Raw genomic sequence first — 12,245 nt, forward strand, 5'->3', positions numbered from 1 at the left:
TTGGAAGAAACCCGAACTACAAAGAAGAAACTGGAGAAAACGCGGAAAATTTCTAAGTAAAAGGAAGAACAGAAGAAGTGAAGTTCGACGCTCAGCAACCGTTAGATCTCATAGATCAACGGCTGAGATTTAGTCGCATCAGCAGCAACCCTTTTAGAGCTATCGGAACCGAGGCTTGGAGATTTGCGAAGAGCGAGTAGCGATTAATCGTGGACCGTTGGATCGTGGCCAGATCAACGGTCATGATTTAAATCACATATCGGCGATCGGAGGTGCCAAAGGTCAGTGGTTTATGAATGTTGCGATATTGCGAAAACGATATTCAGTGATTGGCGTTTGGGATTTATCAGCGATCGGGTGTCGGGAGTTTCGGAGATCGGATGAGTAACGCGACAGAGAGTCCAGCGATAAGCCGGACCCGACGACATATATAAATGCAAGTAGATAAAATTTGAGTTCTGCACATATGATTCGGAGTGGAAATTCCATGTATTTCCTTTGTATTATGTTAAAGAATGGTGGCAAGTCTTTTAAGGCTTAAACATGGAGATAACGATTCTGATAGTCGGGAGATCGGAGTTGGAGGGTTAACGAGGCATATGCATGTTAAGGACCTATGAAAGGAGCTGATAGCGATTGCGATGAGGTTTAGCCTCAGAAACTATGACAAGGTTGTACAGTAGGCGGAAAGTTATGATCTGCATACGTTTCCCTTTGTAAATGGATTTAAAGGGATTTAGCGCCGATATGTAAATTGTGTGTTAATATGTATTAACCAAGGTTATGAGGGGTGGTTATATATATGGGTTTTACAAAGGCTTGAGGACTGTTTAAAGTCCCGATAAAAAGATTTAAGAGGGAACCTTTAATAAAGTAAGGACTTAAAGGTTGAGGGGCGATTCAAGTCTCAATAGAGAGATTTGGCGGGGTGATTGGTTCTGATGACAAAGGAACTAAGGCTAAAAGGGGACTTAATCATATAAAGGTTGAAGTTTTAACTACCAGTGATAGTTAAATTCCTGGGACAGTTGTGTTTGTGCATTTTTATGCATTCTGTGGGTAAAAGTAGGGGAAACCCTACGTCAATTTTGGTATTAGAGCTGATCATAAATGAAACATTTAGTATCAGGCAGAAGAAAGCAAATATGTGTGAAAGTTTCTTTGAAAAACTCAGAATAGAGATATGTGGAAAGTCGTGCATGCAGGTAAGGGGGATCAGATTTTAATCTGACAGACAGTAAGCGCACAGAGATGGTGTATAGTAGAATTTGCAGATGCAAAAGACAGAGGACAATCCGTTCAAAGGGTAGAAAATGGTGGAACAAGATCATGCATAAGATCTTGAAGGTGAGATGACATATTTGTTTTAATTTGATTGAAGATTGGAGAATGTGTTTTTTTAAACTAATGCATAGGTAGCAGCATAAAGAAAACACAATGATGTTTGTTTTCTTGAGGAGGATGAAAATTCACTCGAATGTGAAGAATGGATGGAGACTTCTTGTGAAGCCATGCAGCAACAATGAACCTAAAGAATCCAGTTGAAGGTTGGACAAAGAGGATAAGAGTATTCTCAAAAGGAAATTGAGAATTAAGTGTTTGAAAGCCTGGGAATGATCTTTGGCTTAAGTAAAAAGAGGTATGAAAGTAGCAACAGTTGAATAGAATGAAAGTTTGGCACAGGACTACAATAGTGAGACTGTAGGAAGAACTTTTGGAAGTTCTTAGAATTGTAGCAGAACCTTATTCCAGCTGAGGCTTGGAATAGATAAGGACAAAGGAGTCCCTAAGAGTAGTCAGTGGAGCAACCAGAGAGAGAGAGAGCAAGATTGCTCAGTGCAAGTTCTAAGGGAAGAGGACTTGGAAACCAGGTAGAGGAGAAGCTTGGTGAGGGATCAACTTAGGAGGAAGTTGATTAGTTGTAGGTGTAGAAGCTCACACTGAAGAAAAGATGGTTGTGGAAAGTCATATGGAAGGTTCATAAAAAAAGCTACAAGATGAAGGAAAAGGATGCTCTAACAATCCATAGGGAATGGATGAGTCAAGCAGATATTGATAAGGAAATGGCTAAGATAAGAGGACAAATCGAGGTGTTAGTAATGTTTCCAGAAGAGAACCAAAGACAAGGGTGGGTCTTAAAGAGGAAGCCAGTGAGGTGGTATAAATTGTATAAATTACAGAGAAGGTTACAAGAGAAGAGAAGTCAGCAGTTGAATATGCAATTAGCAGAAGAGATAATGAAGCTTGAACAGGTACTGGATGTTCAACGGAAATTTGAAGAACTCAGAGAAACTGAAATGGGAATGGAAGTATCCATTTGTGAACCAGAGTAGGGTGAAGTTCTGGGTGAAGAAGAAGGAATTATTGATGACTTTCTAAACTGTTAGACAAATGCAGACCAACAGGAACAGGTAAAACCTTGTATTGATGAACCTAATAATTTTGATGTAATTACAGGTTCTGTAGAGGATGAGAAATCTCTAGAAGCTATTAGAAGTATGGGAGAGTATCTTTCAGAAAATAAAAATTCTGAAGTAAAGGAGGATGGAGAATATCTCTTAAATGAGAAAAGCAGTGATTTATTGGAGCAAAAAGAACTTAATAATGTGTTGATGTTTGAAATTGTGACAACACAGGAACAATTTCTTGTGAAAGAAGGAGATGAAATTCAGTCTGGAGAATTGATATGTAAAGCAACAATTGAGATTGTTGAACCTTGTAAATTTCAGATTGATAATTTGTATATAAATGCAAGAAACATAAGTAATGATGAAGTACTTATGAAGTGTCACAGAGAACTCGAATTGCTGGAGTATTTGTTGGGTAAGTCAGAGTATGACAGTGTGATTGCAAAGGAAGGAGTTCATTGTAGTGGAAAAGAGCAGATAGACATCATAGAAGCAGATGGTATGGAGGAGAGACTAGTTGACAGTCTCGTGAATTCTGTGGGGAATTCAAATCAGCATACTAATGTGGTAATAAAGGAGGAAAAATCATAGCAGCATATTGATGTGTTGCCAGAGGGAGATAAGGCACAGAAGCCTTATGATTTTTATTTTAACAATTGTTTTATGAGTGCAGGTTTAGTTGCAGATGCTGGAGAAAACTTGGCACAGATGAGCAGCCAAATGAAGGAAGAAGACTCCATGGAAGAATTCAATCCATGGAACAGAGATGTTAATTTGCTGGAGGAAATGCTGAACAGTCATGATTCAGTCATGAGAGAGGGTAAGGATGATAGGGAGGCAGCAAACAAAGCAAGCAGAGAAAACAAACAAAAGGTTGGAGCAAGTAAAAGAAGAGTCAGCAAAGCAAGCAAAGCAGAAGTTGGAGCAAGTAAAGCAATTGGAACAAGAGCAAATGAAGAAGAAAAAGAAAACCAACAACAGTTTGAAAAATTGATGGACAACAGCAACAACCTGAAGCAGAAGGAAATAAATAGCAGTAAGTGGCAAAGTATGAGCCAATCCAAGGATGTGTTGGACACAGAAATTGAATAAATGTGGCAGCTGATGATGAAACTGGCCATAGGGAGGAAAATGATAGCAGCAGGAAGGATGATCAATCAGAGTATGAACCTGATTGACAAGGAGAGGAAGATAGAGCAGAAAACAACAGACATATAGCAGCAGTAAAGGAGCAGAGCATTTGGACAGCTATAAACCAAAGTTTGGGACCCTGGAGGATTTTTATCAATCAACTTATGAAGATACATGATTAGGAGATGATGGAAATTTTCTACTTTGGGAGTCTGATGCATGAGCATTCAGCCCAAGAAAACTCATTTTATTCTAGTAGACATAGGGGTATTGTGTTTTCAAGGAAGTTGGTTTCCTAAGTGTGAATTAAGTGTAATTATTAATGTTTTTAGTGATTTTAATGAGAGAAGCTAGAATAGGGAATTAATTAAATAATGTGAGGCATATTTTTAAATGTTCTCGAATATAGGAGAACATGAGAGATTTAGGATAGTTGAAGGATTGAAGGATTAAAAATTAATTGTAAATCTTAGATTAGGAGTCAGTTCATGAATCTAGGGATTAGAGAGAAGTTTTAGGAATGAGGAAGAGATTTAGGAATCTTGTTAAGAAATTCATGGATCTAAACCAGAATTGGTTTTAAAATCCCTCAGTATAAATGTAAGCCTAAATGGCAGAGACAGGGGTTAGATGTTGAGATAAGTTAGGCTAGATAGATAGAAAAGTGTGGTTTTGAGCCTACGCACAGATTTGTAAACCAAAGGCCATTGTAAAGAGAAATCAGGCCTGACGGACAGAGTCCTATTTTGTAATTATTTGTGGATTTATATATGCGCAGAGATATAATTCCAAGTTGTAAAATGTGTGATTGAAGTGTTGAATGATAATTTAAGTTTGTCAGAGTTGCATAATATAAATATATGCAGGCGGAGTCAAGGCAAACACACAGAGAAATATATGAAAAGGAGGACCATAGTGGAGTCTCGAATCCATTACCATGATTAAATCCAAGCTTAGGAGGGAGTGCGCAGTTAAAACACTGAGAGATCAGAGTTCGGAAGAAACCCGAACTACAAAGAAGAAACTGGAGGAAACGCAGAAAATTTCTAAGTAAAAGGAAGAACATAAGAAGTGAAGTTCAACACTTCGCAACCATTAGATCTCATCGATCAACGGCTGAGATTTAGTCGCATCAGCAGCAACCCTTTTAAGAGCTATTGGAACCGAGGCTTGGAGATTTGCGAAGAGCAAGTAGCGATTAATCGTGGACTGTTGGATCGTGGCCAGATCAATGCTCATGACTTAAATCGCATTTTGGCCATTGGAGGTGCCAAAGGTCAGTGGTTTATGAATGTTGCGATATCGCGACAGCGATATTCGGTGATCGGCGTTTGCGATAATTGGTGATCGGCGTTTAGGATTTATCAGCGATTGGGCGTAGAGAGTTTCAAAGATCGGAGGAGTAACGCGGCGGAGAGTCCAGCGATAAGCCAGACCCGACGACATATATAAATGCAGGTAGATAACATTTGAGTTCCATGTATATGATCCAGAGTGGAAATTCCATGTATTTCCTTTGTATTATGTTAAAGAATGGCGGAAAGTCTTTTAAGGCTTAAACATGGAGATAACGATTCTGATAGTCGGGAGATCGGAGTTGGAGGGTTAACGAGGCATATGCATGTTAAAGACCTATGGAACCGATAGCGATTGCGATGAGGTTTAGCCTCGGAAACCATGACAAGGCTATACAGTAGGCGAAAAGGTATGATTTGCATATGTTTCCCTTTGTAAATGGATTTAAAGGGATTTAGCGCCGATATGTAAATTGTGTGTTAATATGTATTATCCAAGGTTATGAGGGGTGGTTATATATATGGGTTTTACAAAGGCTTGAGGACTGTTTAAAGTCCCAATAGAAGGATTTAAGAGGGAGCCTTTAATAAAGTGAAGGTTGAGGGGCGATTTAAGTCCCGATAGAGAGATTTGGCGGGGTGATTGGTTCTAATGACAAAGGAACTATGGCTAAAAGGGGCCTTAATCATATAAAGGTTGAAGTTTTAACTGCCAGTGATAGTTAAATTCCTGGGACAGTTGTGTTTGTGCATTTTTATGCATTATGTGGGTAAAAGCAAGGGCAACCCTGCATCAAGATGAGAAACAACTAGGTCCAAGTGGATTCATTTTCCAGCGAGTGAAGCAAAAATGGAGTTTATATAATCAGTCTCCAAGTGGGAGAATGTTGGGTGTGGAGCCTGATTATCTTCCTAATTGTTCAAAGGTTTTTTGTTTCAACCATGTTGGATCCTTGTTCCTAATGGGGTGGCAACACTGTCCGTATGATTGTCGTCAGGGGGGTCCAGGGGGTCCTTGTAAAATATTGTAATTTCATAGTCAATCTGGGTTGTTCATTAGGCAGATGATTTGATGGTAGAAGTTATGTTAATTTAGGATTTTTTCCCTAGAAGGAAACCCTAGGTTTATATGAGGAAATTGTATTGTGGTTTGGTATTAGTATCTTGAGCAAGAAAGGGAGAGGATATTGTGTTAGAACGAAGAGAAAATTACAGTGGATCTGATGTAAGTTGTATCTCTTCATTTTGTTGGATAATATAAAAGGAAGGACTGGTTGTTTCTCTGTGAACGTAGCCCAAATTGGGTGAACCATGTATATCTGTGTCTCTCTTGTTTAATATGTTTATTTATTTGTGTTTCCGCAATATTGTATGTGTTTCATTACTCCGTTAATTGTTTTATAATATGTTACAAATGACTATCTAGACAAAAGTAATATCTTTTACATGTTACAACTTTCCCAAATGGGTCTTATACAAATGATAATGATTCTCTTAACTCATGACAAATATGCTTTTGACTTGAAAACCCCTAAAAGCATAAAATATATGCTTGGCCTAATTGACCAATCAAATGGAGCATGAAACCCATTCTTGAAAATAATATTTTTCTTTCTTATTTTTCTTGTTACATAAGATATACATAATGACATGAGTACAATGACAATTATGAAGACCAAAACTAGTTACATTTTCGAACAAAATATGTCTAAAAACTCGCACATGCGAAACTACAGGAGAGATAACCACACGTGTGAAGTCAAGGAGAGATAGAAAAGATACTTGATATGTCTTCATCCTTCTTCTTTTCCTTTCATGGATTCCCATAAGATGTTTTGTCTTGTGAGAGATTGAATTATGAATGGAGGGGGAGGTTGAGTGCCTTATATATAGTGTTCTTGTTGGTGTGAATAGGTGTCTCTTCATTGGGGCTGAAATGACAAGTTTGGAGCCAAAAATTCAAAATTCAAAAGTCGAAATTTTCACTTTTAAACCCAACATGAAAAAATGTCTTATATTTAATTCGCTTCAAGGACTAAAATAAAATGACATGAAGAACATTTCTTACATTTTTAATTATATATATTTCAAGGGCTACAATATTAATTATGAAGACCGACCATAGCTACAAAATTAAACAAATAAATCTTAGGGGGAGCCAAACCAAGTTAAAGAGGCAAAAGCTACATGAGAGATTGAATGAAGTTGCAATTTGTGTAGCCTATATTTGAAGGAATTTCTTCTTCAGTTTCTTGGGCCAAATGAGATTAAAAAGTGTACAGTTTCCTATCCTACTTAAACACTTTTCCAACAATATACAAAACTTCTTCTAACTCCAAAGGAATGAGGAGAAAAGTGTGTTTGAAGTGAGGTAGATCAAGTAAAGTTCTAACTTGGTTAAAGTTATGTATGGTAGATTGGAGCCTAGGTTGGTATGCAATAGATTGTTAGGTTGGGGGCCGGTATATATTTCCTCGGGGAGTGGGGACCAGTATGAGACCAAGGTCAGATAGACTTCCTCAAGAAGTAGGGATCGGTATGAGGTCGGGGGTTGATATACTTCCTTGGGAAGAGGGGACTGGTATGAGCCTGATTCAGTATGTGTGGAGTGTGGGCTAGTATGGAATAGCCTAGTAGGTCAGGGACTAGTATGAGCTCGACCTAGTAGAAGAGGCCACAAACGTAGGTTGGTATGAACATGCCCAGTGAGCCGAGGACTGGTAGAAAGGCGCACAACTTTTTTCGATATGTGAAAATTCAAAAAGGGTCATTTTTCGATATAACTGGAAAATCACGTTTTACCATGAACCTGAATTGTTGGGTGTGGAGCCTAGTTATCTTCTGTATTCAAATGTCTCAACCGAATGTATACCCCAGGAAGACTGTACACCCCTCCACACGGGGGGGTGCGGGGGGGCTAATCCCCCCCGATGGGGGGTCCAGGGGCCAGCGGTCCCCCAGTGGGGGTTCAGGGCAGTGCCCCCAAAGCTAAAAATAGATGTAAAATTGCCTTGTAAAAGTCTAGTAATTTCTAGTCAATCTGGGCCGTTCATTAGGCGGATGATATGATGGTAGAAGTTATGTTTAATTTAGGGTTTTTTTGCCCTAGAAGGCAACCCCTCACTATATATGAGGGAATTTTATTGCGTCTATGCACATATGTATTCTTAGTGAGGAAGAGAGAGGAGATTGAGAGGGAAGAGGGTGTTACAGCGGATCTGTTGTAGGTTGTATCTCTTCAGTTTGTTGGATAATATAATAAAGAAAGATTGGTTGTTTCTCCGTGGATGTAGCCCAAACTGGGTGAACCACGTATATCTGTGTCTCTCTTGTTTTATGTGTTTTCTGTGTTTATATTTCTACAATATTTTATGCGTTCCATTGCTCTGTAATACATAATTTTCTAACATGAATCACCTTAATCATGACCACTAATTCATGATTATTGTTAATTAAACCCAATTAGACAACTATCGGAGAGGATTAAGGAATCTTAATTTATACCGGGGTACCAAATCCCCCGGCCCTATATGACATGGCACTAGTATGATGTGGCAAGTCCATGTGGATGATAAAGTGGTAGTGAAATGGCTCAAGTGATGATGTGGCAACCTCAAGGTGTGACATGGTAAGAAAAAATGGAACTTTTGACTAGTAAAATGGACAATTGTCGAGTGACACATAGCAAGAACACATCAACAATTGGACACATGAAAAACTCTGATTGGGTGCAAATAATGACGTGGATGAAAAGTGGCAGATGATGTGGCACGTGCGTCCCATGTCGCGGCACTGGGGTATCGAGCATGGGATACATGAGTAACATGTCTCTCTCGACACTACTCAATAGTCGACATGACATGATGGTAACTTGGAAATTGAGTTGGAAAGGGCACCACGTGGCTAGTCCTGATTGGTTCACGTTGGCATGATGCGACAGGTGACGTGGTAGTGGCAGGTCTCTCACCAAGATACCGAAGCACTAGGAACTAGAGTGCAGTTTGGTTCTGAAAGTGAAGGTCGAGCTAATATGATGTGGTAGAGAGTACACATGGGAGTGATGTGATGGAAAGGAAGACCACATGGTGGCTTGTGGTTGGTCCATCGTGGGTTGATCAAGTGGAAAACCTAGGAGGCTCGAGATTTGTGCTAGGGATTGGTTTGGCAATGTTTTATGCATATATTGTTTTGGCCAAAATGACTAAAAAAATAAAATTTTATGCCATAATAGCATTAGCCCTTATGGGCCCATATTGGGCTACTGGGCACTGGAAGATCAGAACAAATACAAAGAAGTGAGACATGTGTTGGCTAGGGTAATATGGAAATTTTAGTTAATTAGCAAAGTTAGCAGTTGATAGATCCTAAGGTACCAAGGCATTGAGCATTAGGGGAGTGCACTGAGCATTTGGGGGTTTAAGCATGTGGTCCCAACCCTAGGTTGTGAGGAGTAGAATGGTAAGCACTCAGTTCCATGAAGAATTAAAAAGATATATGTTTTGGATTGTTGTCCCGACATATGGTCATAAGGTTTTGTAAGTCTAAATTTAATCCCTCGGGGAGTCAAGGAGCCACGGAAGTAAGACTTATCAGGGTTATTCGAACCAAAATTCTAGTAGTAAAAATAAAATAATAATACATGTTTTTTGGATTGGTTTTCCGTGGAGTGTCGGCTCTGCCATGAATTTGTTGACTTAGCCAAGTATAAATAAGCCAAAGAAGTTTGAAAGTGTCAAGAAGGGATTTCCTGGTTGTTGTCATGGATACAATTGTGGTTCTAGTGTATGAAGAGTGAGAAAGATAGAAAGTTTGAATGGAGTTCTATGTCATTGAATGGGAGAAGAATCATGAGAAAGATATCTATGGAATATGTGTGATCAAGGAAGAATTCGAGAATGAAATATGAACAAACAAGCAAATACTCTATGCAGGTACAAAGCAAGAAGTGACATGCAGAACATAGGAGCAACATATAAGGACTTTGGATGAAAATGAGCTGAAGATATAGAGCAAGGAGTGATATGCAGAAGTATAAGAGACTTTGAGGAAATACACTAAATTAGAAATCAATCAATTTGTATAATTTGAAAAGCCTGTGGATCTGATTTTGAGAATGTATGAAAAAGAGATATGATAGGCATGGTAGGTTGGTTCCTGCAAATTTCAAGGAATTGTTGTCTCCTTCTAGTTGGTGCTAGTAAAGCAATTTAGGGGATTAATGTCTCCTTCTAGTTGGTTCCAGTAAAGCAATTTAGGGGATTGGTGTCTCCTTTTGGTTGGTGCTAGTAAAACATTTCAGGGGATTGGTGTCTCCTTCTAGTTGGTGCTAATAAATCAATGTAATAGTAGGTAAGTGCCTACAAAGATCCTTTATGATGAAAGAAGTTTCAACCACATCAGTTGATGTGATTGACATTGTCTATGTATTGAATTGTTTTAATTGGTTAAAATTGGCCACTATATTGATTCTCTCCCCCCCCCCCCCTACAGTATAATCATATTTCAACATGATTGATGTGAGAAATTATATGTTTATGCTCTCTTATTTGACAACAATGGATTATGAATATATTAGCTTAGCTTGTTTAGAGGATTAGTAATGCATGATGCAAAAACTACAACTCTTATTGTATAGTTATGCAAACATGTGTGTTCATTCTTAGTTAATTGTTATGCATCGCCCTCTAAACAAGTTTACCCAGATTGCAAGTTGCACAGTGGAAGTGGCGATAGTTTATTAAATGTTTTTTTGAACTGATGAAATGACTAGATTCCTTGAACTAACATGTTTTCTACATGAAATCTATGAACAATAAGTGTGGGATTAATTAATAATCCTTTTAATTAAGACACTAATCAATGTTTAATAAATGATTTAATCCTACTCGCCAGGGGAGTGTGGTACCGGGGAAGGTAAGGAATGCCGACCCGATGAACATGATCCTGGGGAAAATAACAACGACCAACTTGGGGAAATATCGATCCGGGGAGAGGTAGTATCAAGGTATGTAATCTCAGGGAACATGGGGGGGCGGGGTGAACCCAAGGAATATGGTACCTGGGGGGAAGTGAAACCAACCCAGGGAACATAATATCGAGGAAGTGATACTAGCCTGGGGAAACACAGTGCCAAGAAACCACAATACTTAGGGATTAACAACATGTGTGGGTACCATTATGGTGGGTGTGCCATGTGGAACACATCGTCGCGGTGGTGTGGCACCATGTGGGTGCCATGTAAATTTATCGTGATGACATGACCTCCTTAATGGAATAAAATTCTAAGGGGCATAACTTTATACTCGTGACTTAGAATGAGATAAATTTTATATCACCAGAAAGCTCTTAACAAGTTGAGCAATATGGTGGCATCGGTTTTAGAATTTGACTACTTTGAGGAAAATGTGTTTTTGTAACCCCATCCTCATAACAAACCTTGTAGATTGGGCCAAAAGGGTAGCACTCCCACATCTTGAGATGGTTTAAGGGGTGGGAGGTGTTGCATACCCTAGGAACAAGATCCTCCTTATGCACACAATAGGGTCAATAATATATGGATCATCATACCACCTTCTCCACATGTGAATAGTACAAAGACATCTACATTGTGCTCTAGCTAAAAGCTCCTTACTTGTCCATGAATGGAAACAAAGCTAGTGGAAATATGCTTGGGCCAATGAATATATACGTCATAGCGGTTGGCCTACAAAGCTTTCTTTTGTTTAGATACAACCAAATGATAGAGGCTCCATAAGTAGTTTTGATTGTGTATGGGGATCATAGAAATTACGTTTAACATATTTTTGGAGGTGTAGTTGGGATCAAACACTATGGAACTAGTGGTTTGAATATTTCACTATAAAAAGAATTTAATAATGGAAACTTTCCAAGAAATTATATACACTGATCATGAATTCATATATTTTCAATCTTTTGTTGAACAATCATATGTTGTTAAGAACTATATAATTACCTTTGGGTCCATTAAATGAAGCGAGGCTGTTTTGGTGTTCTTAAAAAGAACCTTATATTAATTGGTGTTCTTAAAAAAGAACCTTATATTAATTGTCACTTACATAGTAAAAAGTACAATTTTAAGGCTTTTCTTTTATGTTAGGATTTATGAAATGACTAAAGGAATTCATGACTAAATGAAATGCTCCATTTGTCACTTTTTTATTTGAAAAATGCTTATAACAAATCAACATCAATATTTAAAAATACTAGATACCCAAAAGAGAACCAAATGAACACAAGTATATCGATCTACCTCCCTTTCACCTTATGTTGAACAAAATGGTTATATGCATGGCTTATTTATGGGAATTTCAAGATGGCATTGTATTTAATGCAAGGAGATACAAGTGAAGGTCTGTGCTTTCACTTGAATGCATGTAAACATGCAACTAAA

This window comes from Pinus tabuliformis, chromosome X (genome assembly GCF_031772625.1).
Source record: "Pinus tabuliformis cultivar Carrire ecotype Pingquan chromosome X, CPIR1, whole genome shotgun sequence".
Lineage (NCBI taxonomy): Eukaryota > Viridiplantae > Streptophyta > Pinopsida > Pinales > Pinaceae > Pinus > Pinus tabuliformis.